The 13,252-nt window shown below is 39.2% G+C and overlaps 1 pseudogene; it reads left to right on the top strand.

The window, feature by feature from the left end:
- The first annotated feature begins 9,953 nt into the window (after nucleotides 1–9,953).
- LOC119515989 lies at nucleotides 9,954–11,424 on the top strand (annotated as a pseudogene).
- The last annotated feature ends 1,828 nt before the right edge of the window (nucleotides 11,425–13,252 follow it).

The raw sequence follows: 13,252 nt of genomic DNA, 5'->3' as shown, positions 1-13,252 counted from the left end.
CCAGCAGACTCCTTTTAAAGATACAGTGGTGCCAAGCACCTATCCCCAAGAGGCTTGCTGCAGTGGGTGTCTGGATTTGGGTGAAGACTGAGAGTTGGAAGTAATCTGAGAACTGGACAGAGAGATTTATAAGCAGGGAAAGAACAAGAGTGTCAAAAGCCAAAAATTTCTGTTCAAACAGAAGCTGTGTTGGAGATCTAGAATAAGTTGAACTGAATGCCAAAGAACAGATAGTGACAAAAGTCAACTAACAAGAAAAACCTAGGTAAAATAATGAAAATGGCCTCTACAATGTACTAATGAAGGATACCAGAGGTCTAGATACCAACAAAAATTATGAGTCACATGAGGAAAAACAAATATATGGCCAAGTCAGAGGAACAAACTAACAATTTGAATGAGATTAATTTGTCAAAACAATGTGTTAAAGATGTTCAAAATCACAGGCTATCACCACAATGTTATCATACTGTGGACAGTGGATTGCATATCATGGATGATTGTATGATGTGTGAATGTATTTCAATAAAACTGAATTAAGGCAGTGTGAGCCTAGACACAATCTTCCCTTGCAGGTTGGCAGGAGTAGTATGGGCTTCAGGGGGCACCTAGGACCCACCAAGCAAATGAAGCCAGTGAAGGTAGGACCTGGAAAGGGGCTTCTTGGTGAAGTCAGGGGTTTTATCTCCTCTGCTACCTCTCATATGCACACAGGACACAGCTTTGTTTTTTGTAGCTCTAATTTCACACATACTCAAAATAGTCTATAAAGGCAGAAGTGGCATTCTCGGTTTCCAGTTGTGAATTATATTCAGTAAAGGAATATTTCTTCAATGACTTCTTTTTAACAAATTTTAACACAACACAGAGCAATGAGAAAGCTATTTCCTGAATGTGGGTGTAGTCCACACATCATTTTGAGGCATGCTTGGCTTCCCAGGATGTGTTGGAATGTGTGGACCAAGCACACATCTGTATGTCTGGCTTCCCTATGAGGATCATCATGCAAGGTCTACCTTCAGAAGCATGTGGCTTTGTGGACAGCATTAAGCATTTGCCATGTTTTTCATGCTGACCCACCTGTTGCTCTGAAAACAATAATTGGGAGTTTTATACAATATTTATACAAAATATTGGATTATTTTAGGAGAAAGTAATATACTAATAAATATTTGGCCCATGTGTGAAATAGCAAAAGAGTGTCTAAAATAAATATAAATGGTATCAGGAATTCACTTTGTATGAAAACAGTTTATATTGTGATACCGTCTTTTAACATTTATATACATATGTATGCATATGTAAAAACATATATATATTTTGAAAACCTGACTGTATTTCTGTGTCCATGTGTGTGAAACAAGGGTGGCTTTTACTGTATGGAATTCCCAAAGTGTCATAATTTATAGAGGTCATAAAATAAGTGTAGGGGCCTGTTCCTCAATCTCACATTTAACCCATTTTTAACAGAGATGGAGGGAGCAGAGTGAGGCACTTGTGTGATGCAGTCATGTCTCTACCAGGTTTTCCCACATGCTTGTTTTTCCCCTAAAGTCAGGGTCTCTACAGGATGGCATGTGTGTGCAATTTGGTGTAAGTATTCACAGAAAAGTGATAGAAGTGAGAGAAATAATGGTAAATGCAAGCTTTGTAACACCTTCAGGCAAATTTAGAAGGGGAGAAATATCTACAAATTACATTTGAATTCACATTATATATAATGCATATTTTTATATGTATATATTTATACACACACATAGTGAGTAACAAAATATGTTCAGTGGATACATCACAGCACTGGTTAGAAAAGATATAAAAGCAGTTCCCTCTGAGTGACATATATTGAAGCAAGAAGAGGGTACCCCAGGCAAGGCCAGGAAACTCCTCCCAGGCCCTCTCTGCACCTGCCCTGGGGACAGCCTCTATGTGACACCTGGTGGTAGAGAGAGTCCCCTGCAGCCCAGCCCCCTCCTGTGCCCTGCAGGGGAGGTTTGTGTCTGGGTTCACCCTGACTTCCCTTCACTGTGTATCTTGCACAGTAATATGTGAGTCTTCAGTTCTCAGGCTGCTCAGCTTTAAAGAAAACTAATTCTTGGAGGTTTCCCTGGTGATTCTGACTCTGAACTGAAATGTTGGGTTATAGTATGTGCTTCCACCCCTCCATATTCCACCAACCCAATCCAGCCCATTTCCTGGAGCCTGGTGGATCCATTGCACACCATAGGTGGTTAAAGAGAATCCAGAGACAGAACAGGTGATGGACAAGTTCTGTGAGGGCTTCACCAGGACTAGTCCTGACTCTTGTAGCTGCTCCAGGGACAGGAAACCTGAGGGAATTCAGAACCACAATGAGTCATGTGTTAGATGCATCATCTTCATTATGCATATCATAAATTGAGACAAAGTACTAAAACATTTTAAATAGTAGAATACATTGTACACTAACAGAGAACAAAAAAGAGATAAATGACCTAGGAATGCTATGCACCCCCCTCCTCATACTTGAGACCTGTCCCAAGCCCCTGTTCAAGGCAGGCTTTTTAATCAGCACTGCAAGTGTGAATAGCAAAAATGCAACTTGTTCTTTAAAGTCCAATAAGTGAGGGCCTCATAGAAGAAGGTTAACTTCCCTTGGGAACTGTTCCTAGGCCAGGAGATGAAGCCCAAGACCCTGACAAGGAGCCCCTCCCCAGCCTTCCTCTACATCTGCCATGGGGTGACCCTGCATTAACCCCCTATGCCCTCCCTCCAGGCCTGACAGTGCTTCCTCTTGCTCAATATTCAGAGCGTGCAAATAACGGGTGTCCTGGGATCCAGGGATGTTCAGGGACAAAGCCCACTAGGTCTGAGACAGAAGTGAATAATAGAACTGTCTAGGAGTTACACAATATATCTCAAATCATGTCTTGATATTTATTTTAATTTATGATGTTGATCTTCTTGTAGGAATTAGACTTAATTAATAAGAAGAAACTGATGTGCCATAATTTTTAAAGCTGAGTTTTTTCCCCCAGAATTTCTTAGGATGTTTTGAATCCTTCATTTTACAGAGTATCTGGGCTGAACCATGGGTGGAGTTGGAGTAGAGGGGAGGGAGATGCCCTGGAGAGCTCTTTGACAATTGCTGCAGTCTCTAGTGCCTTTACTTTCATAGATCTCTTTTTACTCTCAATGAGCCAAAAGTACAGATAAATATACAGCTCAGTAAATGAATAAAAGCTTTTCAAGGTTGTATTTTCCACAAGGTCAGAAATCAGAATTTGGTCCTAATCTCCAGGAGTCCCCACGTGCCTCATGTCCATCACAGCCCCTCCTCTCTGGAGCTGCAGCCACATGCTTCGTGTTTTATGTTTCAACCCCCATTATGCATCTGTAGACACGAAAGTTCTGAATTTCTTTATTTTTTCTGACTTTTGAGGATATTTAATCTCCATGTGCACAGTCCTAACTTTTCAGTAAATCCTGCCTGTTTTCAAAATGCCTAGGATCTTATCCAGATTTATTAATAACAACAGATATTGTAAATTACCTCCATGTCAGACACTGTGTCAAGCATGAATTAATCCTTAACACAAACTCACACTCATCCTCAAGATATGACAAATTCATCAATTCCTACTTATCTTTTGTCTGCATTTCCCACTTCTAAGGAAGCATAGGGTTGGCTTCAAGTTTTTTGAGTTTGTCTTCTTGATTGGATTTCAAATTGCGCACCATAGGTGGTTAAAGAGAATCCAGAGACAGAGCAGGTGATGGACAAGTTCTGTGAGGGATTCACCAGGACTAGTCCTGACTCTTGTAGCTGCTCCAGGGACAGGAAACCTGAGGGAATTCAGAACCACAATGAGTCATGTGTTTAGATGCATCATCTTCAATCTCACTCTAAAGAGATCTAATTGTCCACCTCTATTTGTCCAGTTCTATTCATCTGTCCAGCAGTAGCTATTATAAAATCCCCAAATCTCAGTGGAATACAAATAAAAAATGAAAGGACAATAGCTTTACCACCTTTGAGTTTAAATGCTCTGGAGGAGAGTCTTAGTAAGGAGTGAATATCTGGTTCTTCCCAATACTCAGAAACCCAGACACTCACAGCATTGTAACACAGCATCCTCAACAGGAGAAAAGAAGTGTAGGTGCAGCATGGGAGAGAACGTAGGGTTCCATGTGGGCTGTACATACTTTGTTAGACCTGCAAGCAGCATAGTTTGTAGCTGAGCAATTTCCATTTTGCATAGTAGATCATATGACTCACCCTGATAGTATTATCAGGGGCTGGAATATATCTTACCTGGGATCCCAAGAGAAAGGGAAACAGGTTTGTGTGTGAACAGGATGGCTCTACACACTAAGCTGGAGTCACCCCCCCAGCCCCACAATCTCTCTCACTCATATACAGAAACACAAACAAACATAGACAGTATCTGTTTTCTTTTGGGAATTACTAACCAGAGGTTTGAAAATGTCTCTCATATGACATTGTGCTTAAGGGTAAGGGGTTTGGGCACTGAGATGTCCAGTGTTCAGTACAGAGGGCTGCACTTTCTTTGTGCAAATCATCTTCAGTTGAGTATGGAATGTAGAACAACATAAGAGGAAGTTTCCTGTGAAATTGAGTAATAAAAAAGCACTGCTTGTGGCTAATACACAAAAAGACTTTTGAAAAACTTGCAGGCAGTGCAACCATCCAAAACCTGACAAACATGAGAGAGTTTGCAGGTCATAGCTGGCCATATTTGCTGTGAACTTCAGGTGCAGGTGTTCAGGAGGAAGGGGAAGATGGGGTGGGGAGAGCAGCTAGAAACATGGAGCCCATTTGCAAAGCAGACCACAATATTATGGTAACAGGATTGGCAGAAGAGCCCTCCTGGCTCTGGGGAAAGGAAGAGATGGCCAAGCATGGAGCCAAGGGGGTGCTTCCTTGGCAGAGGGGGGGAGAAAAGTCCTGTGGGGGGAACAGCAGGCAGCCAGAACTAGGGGTCAATACAACCCTCATGCTTCCAGGCACCAAAACAGGTGGTGACATGACATAGAGGGCAGGGACAGTGGCCATGACCAGGCACTGGTGTGGGACATGGAGGGGAGGGGAGCTCAGGTGTGCATACTCAGGACAGAGAGGAAAGGACACCAGCCTGGACTCTCCAGAGGTGGTTCTGTAGGAGCAGGCTCAGAAGGGAGGTCTCACAGCCTTGTGCCTGGGTGTCAATCAATACATCAGAGAAAATTAATAGATTCTTCCCCAACTGACAGAAATCACAGGATCACAGAATCAGAAAGGAAATGCAGGAGATCCTGGAGATGAAGTTCTGGATCATGGCAGTAGCCCCTCCTCTCTCACCCTGACCCTGCCTCTCCTCAGTCACATGTAGCTTGGAAGAGGGAAGGGCCTCAGAACAGTTATTAGCATCCTTGTGGAGTTGGGTGACAATGATGTCATTTGGGAAAATATGATTTCTTGTTGTGATTATGCTGTAGTAAAATTTTAGTACATGTGATCTTTCATGTATACATATGTACAGAATCTATGGCAAGGGGATACCATTCAAACCTCCACTTTGCAAATGTAAATTTCAACAGAATTGAAGACAGGGTGGACAATACATCCAAAGGCACATGTCTGTGAGAGTAAGCCTGGTGTCTGGCCCATGCTGCTCATTCATGGACCCCAGTTTGCCCTTCATCCAGTTTTGGACCAGAGTGGGGCATGTCTGCTGAGATTTGCAAAATCCCTCATTGTGTAATGAGGACATTTCATGATTTTGATGAAACCTCTTGTTTACATAAAGAATGCAAAGAAGACCAGCATTCATGCAGATGTACATAAGGGAGTCTCTGGAATTTCATAGGTTTTTCTCTCTGTATCTTTCCATCCTGTTGATTTATACATTTGTATACATGTAGCAGCATTATTAATCTATAATTCACATATGATGTTCTTCATTTATATAAGTTTATAATTTGTGCACACTGTTAGCATCATTTCAACATAAAGAATTCCAAAAGTATTTAACTGTCCTTCTATATTTCCTAACTCTTGCCACTTCCCTTCTCTCCAGCCCATGATTGTTCTTCTTTTTATAAGACTTAAAGAATCAAAAATCATATATCAAAATGTTCACACCTAGTCATATAATTCAATATTTTAAATTATATTCACAAAGAACAGCCAACAACACCAGAGCCAAAATTAAAGTTTTCATCACTTCTAACATGAACCACATAATCTCTCTGTATCATCTTTCTATCCTTCCTTCTCCCATCTTGCCCTAGTTAACACATAAGGAACTTTATCTCTTTATAGATTTCAATATGCTTGCCATTCTTATGAAAAAAATTACACAACGTATGGTCATTCTTGACAGGCATATTTAAGATTCATAATATATCCAGGATTCATCCTTCAATGTATTAATACTTCATTTTTTAAAATAAATTATTTTACATTTTCCCAGGTTAATCACTTTCATGCATACAATTGAGGTATATTTACTAAATCTCAATTTCTTGGTAAAATCACCACCAAATATCAGCATATGTTTTTCATTATCTGGAATCAAATTCTGTGTTAATTAAGAACATAATCTCCATTTGCTCATGAATCAGATCACCACTTATTTACTTACTGTATCTATGATTTGCTTACTTTAGGCATTTCATGCAGTTGAAATTACACAATATTTTTCTTGTATATTGGCCTAATTTTTCAAAATTCATTTCAAGGTTCATTCATGTTTAGCATATATCAGAACTTCTTCCCTTTTAGAAGTGAATAAGGATCCATTGTGTATATATCTCACAGTTTCTTTATCCATTCATCTGTTGATGGACACAGGAATGTATTCTATATTTTGGGTATTGTGATTAACTCTACTTTGAACACTGGTGTGAAAATATATGTTTGAATCTCTGTTTTCAACATTTGGGATATATATCTATAGAAGTAGCTTAGCAGGGTTGTATCATAACTTTTTGATTAATCATTTGAATATGTGCAAATCAGGTCATGAATATTTGGCTCTCTGTTTTCCTTGAATAGATTTAGCAATTTTCCTGGTTTATTTATGGCTGTGAAACATTGAGTTAATTCTGTGTATAATGCAAAGCAAAGGAAAAAATTCCTATGCATCTATAAGTTTATCCAGTTTTTCCAGCAATATTTGTTGAAAAGCATATTTTCATCCATTGAATGTTTTTGGCACCAGTGTCAAAATAGTGGATCATAGGTAAGTGGATTCATTTCTGAACTCTGAACTCCATTTAATTGATCTGTATGTCTATCCTTATTTCAGCTACTCATTTCCTTAAAAAAATCTTCTGGTTGTAATAAATTTGACATTGGCAAGTGTAAAACCTCCTATTATATCTTTCATTTATATTATCTTTTGACTATCACTGCTCCCTCATAACATCTGATTTGTAGGATCAATTCCTTGTTTGTATAAAAAAATCAGCAGAAAATATTGTAAAAATTCTGTTGAAATGGTAGATCGCTTTGGGTGTAGTATCATTTTATTGTTAAGTATTCTGTTAAATTAACATGAAATATGTTTCCATTCAAGTCATGCCAAAATTAATGCATCAATGTACTATAGATATCAGATTATAAATTAAGTACATTTTATTAAATTTATTCCTAAGTATATATCATTTTATTCCTTGATGCTCTTTTAAATACTTATTTTAATTTTGGAAGTTTTCTTTGCCAGTGGATAGAAATACAACCAATTTTTGTACATTAATCTTGATTTCTGAAAACCTGCTGTACTTAATTACTATTTCAAACAGATATTTGTGGAATCCTGTGGATTTTCTAAATGTGAGATTATATACACTTTGAAATAAGATCATGTTAGTTCTTACTTGCAATCTGTATTCATCTTATTTCTTTTTCCTCCCTAATTACACCGGCTATAATCTTTAGTACAATGTTAAATACAAGTGGCTACAACTGAATCCTTCTCTTGTTGATCTTTGGGAAAAAAACATATCAGCATTAAGAATGATGTTAGCTGTCAGTTGGTTTGTAAATACCCTTTAATGGGTTGAGAAAGTTTCCTTGATTCAAACATTGTTGAGAGCTTTTCTCATAAAAGGATCCTGGATTTAATGGTATTTTACTGTCTAATGAGATGTTCAGGTGATTTTACTTTTTGTTCTTTTGATTTAAAGTATTATGTTGATTGATGTGTGATAAATCAACCTTACATCCTGGGATAAATAGCATTTGTCAATAGCACATAATTATTGTATATGGTACTGAACTTTTCCATCTTGTGTTTTGTTGAGGGTTTGGTCTCATATTCATAGGGAGATATTAGTTTGTTGTTTCCTTTGTTCAGATGAATTTTTCTGGTTTTACTGTCACCAAATATGGGTCATAAAGAATAAGTCGGGAAGTGCTCACAGCGTTCATTTCTCTTCTATTTTTGCAACAGTTTGTAAAGAATTGTGATTAATTCTTCTTTAATGATAGGTAGACTACTGATGTGAAACTGTATTCACCTTTGCTTTCTTTCTGGGTAGTTGGGATTACTGGTATAATCTCCTTGCATATAATATGCTATCTCTAATCAGATTGATTAATTTGGATTCAGTTTTATTATTTTGTATATATCTAGGAATTTTTCCATTTCATCTAATCTTTCAAATTTTTCATAAAATTATTTAAAGTGTTCTTTGTGATTGTAATTATTGCTATAATGTTGGCAGGAATCCCACCCCCTAACTAGTCATTCTAATAATTCTGATAATACTGTTATTTAGAATCTGTATATGAATATGTCTAGTTATTTATTTTAATTTCACTTTTGAGACATTTCATATGCAGAATTTACATTTGGTACTCTTAAAATATCTACTTCTTTATTTATATTAATTATTGTTACAGTGCTATTATTATATCTTCCTTTACTTTAATCAAGATTTCCTTTAGATTTGTGGAAACATTTATAATTTTTCCACATTGTAAATATAATGTTTCCACAATATAAACATAATGAGAGTTTGACACAAATGTTCCAATGTATCTAGCACATGTTCCCTGTGAAATCTGCCTTATAAAATAGTTTATTAGAAGTATCCTGTGGTGATATTTTTTCATGTCTGTATTGCAGCCTCACACCATTTTCTACCAATGTCCCATCTATCACTGGAAATAAATTCATTAATGCCTTTAAAACTAATCGGATTAAACAATGGACTTCTAAGGACTCCTGAATTAATCTGGAAAACCCATCCTCAGGATTCGGTTCCTCTAAGAGTACTGCTGTTATAAATTTTGTTTTAGTCAGGTTTCTCCAAAGTGACAAGACCAACAGGATATCTCCATGTATGTATGCAAAAGATATGTGTGTGTGTGTGTGTGTGTGTGTGTGTGTGTGTGTGTGTGTGTGTGTGTGTATGTAATATATGATTTATTTTAAGGAATAGACTCACAGAATTGTCATAATTATTATTGTTGGAATTCCATACGGCAGTCAGAAGGTTAGAAATTCTGGTAAGAGTTTATGTTGAAGTCTTGAGTGTAAAATCCAAATAGAGGAGACCAGCAAGATTCCACCTCAGAGAGTAGTAGAAAGTGAGTCTTGCTCTATGGCCGCACTGACTGGGTGATGCCCACCCTCATGACTGGGGTCAATCACCTCTATTTAAAGTCACATAATTGTCTATGAAAATCAAACTACAAAATAACTGGGCTGAAGAGACCAACAGGGACTAAAAGAGAAGTGCTGCTTCCCCAGCTTTTGGAAAGGGCAGGCCCATCATGGTGTTCAGACAGAGTGGGACTTTAACCCTGGTGACTGTCGCCCATGTGGTCCCAACATTGATAGTCATAGAGAGTGGGAACACTTCCTTAAGTTTCAGTTAAGTCTTGGTTGCCACCAAAGAGTTCAGGGAGAAGTCCGTCACGCGCCCCTCACCGGTCCAGCCAGGGTCTTTGTGACGCGGTGGCGATGGCCACAGACACAAAGGGAACGCGAGGAGGCGAGCAAGGGGCTAGGCCTGCCCGGACCGCCCGCCTGCCTCGCGACCCCCGCCCCCAGCGCTCGCGCTCGCTCCCAGCCTCGGTCTCCCCCACGCGGGCACGCTCCCTGGCGCGCCCGCGCCCCTCTCACGCGCGCGGACCCCTGACTCGGTTCTGGGCCTGGGCCTGGTCGGGGATGCGGGCGCCGGCGCGGGGGGGATGCTGAGAGGCCGCTCCAGGGGGCAGCGGGGCAGCTGCTAGTTGCCGCTGCGGCGGCGCGGGGCTACCGGCGCAAGGTGGCTGCCCCGGGCCCACGCCCCTTCCCCGCGCTTCCAGGGCGCCAGCAGCCGCAGCCGCTAAGGCGCAGCTCCAGCTGCCCGTCGCGCCCCCGCTCGCCGTCTGCTGCTACACGTCAGTGCTTCTGCTCTTCACCTTCTCTCTGCCCGAGACCCGCGCGTCCAACCAGCCCCCGGGAGGCGGCGGCGGCGGCGGGGACTGTCCCAGCGGTAAACGCAAGAGCATCAACTGCTCAGAATTAAATGTGAGGGAGTCTGATGTAAGAGTTTGATGAATCATCAGGTAAATACGGAGGAGCCTGTAAAGAAGATGGAGCTGGTTTGAATTGCATGCCAATTTCAGTGCCATAGAAATTACATTCCCATCTGTGGATCAAATGGGGACACTTATCAAAATGAATGTTTTCTCAGAAGGGGTGCTTGTAAGCAGCAGAAAGAGATAACAGGACTAACGACAGGACCGTGCTACTTCAATAATGGCTCTGGATCTGGAGAAGGAGAAGAAGATGGATCAGGGACAGAAGTTCACAGAAAACACTCCAAAAGTGGACCTTGCAAATACAAAGCCGAGTATGATGATGATGCAGAAAATGTTGGGTGTGTATGTAATATAGATTGCAGTGGATACAGTTTTAATCCTATGGGTGCTTCTAATGGGAGCTCCTATAACAATCCCTGTTTTGCGCAGGAAGCGTCTTGTATAAAGCAAGAACAAATTGATATAAGGCATCTTGGCCATTGTACAGACACTAGTTTGTTGGGAAAGAAAGAGGATGGACTACAGTATCGACCAGACATGAAAGATGCTAGTGATCAAAGAGAAGTTGTTTATATGGGAAACCACATCTTACCCTGAAAAACTCAATGGTTACTGCATCCATGGAAAATGTGAATCACCTATTCCACTCACAAGGCTTCTTGTAGATGTGAATCGGGCTTCACTGGACAGCACTGTGAATAGAGAGACTAGTATTCTCTATGTAGTGCCCAGTAGGCAAATGCTCACTCGTTCTTATGGCAGCAATTATTGGAGCTGTACAGATTGCCATCATAGTGGCCATTGTCATGTGCATAACCAGAAAATGCCCTAAGAACAAGAGAGGACATCAACAGAAGCAAAACCTAGGTCATTTTACTTCAGACACGTCATCCAGAATGGTTTAAACTGATGGCTTTTATACATACACTGACTGTATAATGTACATTTATTATGTCTTTTTTTAAACAATGGAAATATTTATTTCAGAGGCCTTATTTTTGGACATTTTTAGTGTAATAGCACTGTTGGCTCATATTTAGAAATACTCAATGACAACAGTTTTTGACTCTAATAGTCTTTGATTTATGGTTTTAAATACAGAAATTGATTTCACGAATTTGTAACACATGGTAGTTCTAAGACTTGTCCTTTTCCCCTGGAATGTAATATTTTTGCAAAGATGGACCACTTCACAAATGGTCAAGTCATACCCAGTGTTTCCACAATGACCACAGCAAATGACAAAGCATGAACTCCAAAGGTAAAGATGTTTACAGATTACTTTTCTTACAAAAAATAAATTTAGAAGACACTTTATTTTTTAAAAATTTTTATTTTGAAATAAATTCAAACTTACAGTAACAGTTGCAAAAATAATACAAACCCCATACACAGAACTCCAGCATACCCCAACCCCCCTCCACTGATACCCCAAACTACCAACTTTAATATTTTGTCACTTTACCATTTCTTTCTTCCCCTCCCTCCCTCCCTAACATACATCATCTATTGCTCTGTCTTCTGAACATATGAGAGCAAATTGCACACATCCTTGAACAAATAATATATTTCACATATACATTTCCTATGAACAAGAATACTCATTAATGTAATCACATTGTGTAGTTAAGAAGTTCAAGAAATTTAACACTGATATAAAGCTTACATTCTGCATTTCATTTTTTTATGTCCCAATTGTGTCCTTTTGAGACTTTTATCCTCTATTCTTAGATCACATCCAGGATAATCTATGGCATTTAATTGTCATTATCTATTTAGACTGTCCTTTTTTTTTCAATTGTGGAAACATATACAGCATAAATCTTCCCATTCTAACCCCTCCCAAGCATTCCACTTAGTGTGATTAATCACATTCACAATGTTGCAATGCTATCACCTCCTCACCATCCATTACTAGAAATTTCTCTTCACCCCAAACAGAAACCCTACACTCATTTCTTATTAACTCCCCATTGCCCCTTTCCCCACATCTCATAACCCATACTCTTCATCTCTATGATCATATTCTCTGATACTTTCTTTGTGTTTACTGTAGGGCTTAAATTTAACATCTTTAGCCTATAACAATCTTGTTATCTTTGATACCAACTTAACGTCAATAGGACACATAAACTATATTCCTACACTCCTCCATTCCCCCACCTTTATGTAGTTCTTGTCAAAAATTTCATGTTTTACATTGAGTCCGAAACCACTGATTTATCATTACACTTTATGTATTTTAGATCCCATAGGAAGTAAATAGAGGAGTTACAAATAAAAAATACAGTAGTATTGGTGTTTATATTTATCATGTGATCTTTACTGGAAATCTTTATTTCTTCGTGTGGTTTAAGTCAATTGTTTAGTGTCCCTTCCTTTCAGCCTGCACAATTCCCTTTAGTATTTCTTATAGGACTGATCTACTGGTGATGAAGTCCCTCAGCTTTTGATTATCCAGGAATGTTTTCACTTCCCCCTCATTTTTAACCTCCAAGTGTTTGTGAATTTTCTAAGTCTCTGATGATTATTGACTTCTATTTGTATTCCATTGTGGTCAGAGAATGTGCTTTGAATAATTTCATTTTTAATTTAATTTACTGAGACTTGTTTTATGTCCCAGCCTATGGTCTACTCTGGAGAAAGTTCTGTGATCACTAGAGAAGAATGTGTATCCTAGTGATTTGGGATGTAATGTTCTATGTATGTCTGTTAAACTTCTCTCTATCTTTC

Source organism: Choloepus didactylus, chromosome 19 (genome assembly GCF_015220235.1).
Source record: "Choloepus didactylus isolate mChoDid1 chromosome 19, mChoDid1.pri, whole genome shotgun sequence".
Lineage (NCBI taxonomy): Eukaryota > Metazoa > Chordata > Mammalia > Pilosa > Megalonychidae > Choloepus > Choloepus didactylus.
This window is presented reverse-complemented; position numbering and strand designations above follow the sequence as displayed.